Source organism: Empidonax traillii, unplaced genomic scaffold (assembly GCF_003031625.1).
Source record: "Empidonax traillii isolate 1590-97213 ecotype Southwest subspecies unplaced genomic scaffold, ASM303162v1 scaffold314:size1482489, whole genome shotgun sequence".
Taxonomy (NCBI): Eukaryota; Metazoa; Chordata; class Aves; order Passeriformes; family Tyrannidae; genus Empidonax; species Empidonax traillii.
The window spans coordinates 481,660-483,596 of record NW_020955507.1 but is presented as its reverse complement, the minus strand read 5'-3'; positions in this window follow the sequence as shown (position 1 = coordinate 483,596).

Here is a 1,937-nt window from a genome sequence, read left to right as displayed (position 1 = left end):
CGTCTCTACCTGTTCTGACTTGTGCTGGCTCTGATGCTGGGGTAAAGCTGTGGAGTTTTTGACACGCTTTTTTTTTTTTTTTTTTTTTTTTTTTTTTTTTTTTTTTTTTTTTTTTTTTTTTTTTTTTTTTTTTTTTTTTTTTTTTTTTTTTTTTTTTTTTTTTTTTTTTTTTTTTTTTTTTTTTTTTTTTTCCCAATAGTGTACGGTTTATGATTGTAGAGAGAGCAGGGACCCTTTATTGTACTGATGTAATCTTCAGTCTTACATCGCAAAACACACAGTGGCTAAGAGGGCAGTGCAGTGGTTTGATTTTTGGTGAGTTAAACTGTTTCTGTTTTCTCCTTTTCCTCTCCCTCTTACAGGGTATGAGGGGAAAATAGTTACTCAGTAATCCTATCGCACTCACTGCTGCCTGCTCCAAATAACTATGCTTCTAGCATCTTACATTAAAATGTTCTTCATTTTGTCTTCAAAGACAGATAAAGAGGAGGATACTTAGAGTGTATTTAGGTGGCAATACACAGATTCTGCAGAAAAAAATATTTAGCTAGATAAAAATGGATTTTTATATGTTACAGATTATTCACAGTAATATATATATATATATTTATGTACACCAGAGAAGATGTTTACAGTATATTAAAGAATATTTCCTTCTGCAGTGAATGTTTTCTTCCCTGTTTCCTGTTTTCTGCCCATGTATATTAATAATGTTTAGACAAGACAGTAACCTTGACTGTATTGGTTGATCAAACACCCTGAAACACATCTGCACTGAGAGAAGTTCTCTGACTGAAGTCGTCCTGCTGCTTATAGTAAGAAGCCATCTAGAAAGGGTTTGTTGCAAGAAAGAAATCACCAAATACCTTCTTAAGGCTGAGACAAAGACTAAATAGAAACTGAAAAGAGCACCTGATAATCTCCCAGACTGCCAAATAGGTGAATGCAACTGCTAATCACAAACTGAAAAAAAATACAAGCCATACCAATTAAGAGAATTTTATCTGCATGGGCAATATGTTTTTCTGGAACAGAGCAGGTTCTATCATTCCTGGCAATAGAAGTGCAGCAGTTCCACAATGGCACAAGATGCAACTTTCACCTTACTCACTGCACCAGTCAAATCATTGCATGCATACAAGACATCTGACATAGCTGCAGAGATCTCTTTCACAGAACTAATTCTAACTGACTGGAAAACAACCTTTTTGTCTATATTTTTTTTTTTTTAATGACTGCATGAGTTTCTATCTTTGTTTATGAAAATAAGGGAGCCATTTCCCCATGGTAATAGCCCATTCCACTGTTGTCATATATAAAACATAGCAATAATTCTGAGTCAAAAATTAGTAAAATAAATCAACTATCATAAATCAAATAGGAAAACAATTATGCTACCTGAAAGATTTCCTATTACCACAGAGTTTTAATTACTTCAAAGGAGGTCATGATAGATATATTCTAAACCAAAGAAAGACTGTAAAACAAAAGAAAAGCACTAGTCTTTAAAGGTGGTGGACCTGAATTATCTGAAATAGCCACAAATTGTCATTGATTCAGTGATTTAACACACACTATAGAGGTCTTTACAGGTTCAGATGGTGAATGTTTCAATAATTTCCATAAAAGAAATCAGTTCCTTTTCAGATTGGTAGCCAAAATCCTAAGTCACTCCTGAAAATGGAAGCTGATTATAGGATTCACTTCAAACCCATGTACGTCATCAGTAATCAGTTAAAATTACAAATTAGAGACATAATATCACCAGCCAAGTTAAATGTAAATTAGACAGGAGGAAAAAGAATCTAAGCAGTATCACCTGTTTTAGAAGCAAAGCAGAAAACAAAAGTAGATCACTTTTTTTTTCTCTTTTATTTACCTATTCCAACTCAAGACACTTGATAGGTAACTTTAATTTTATCAGTTTGTAATTTAGA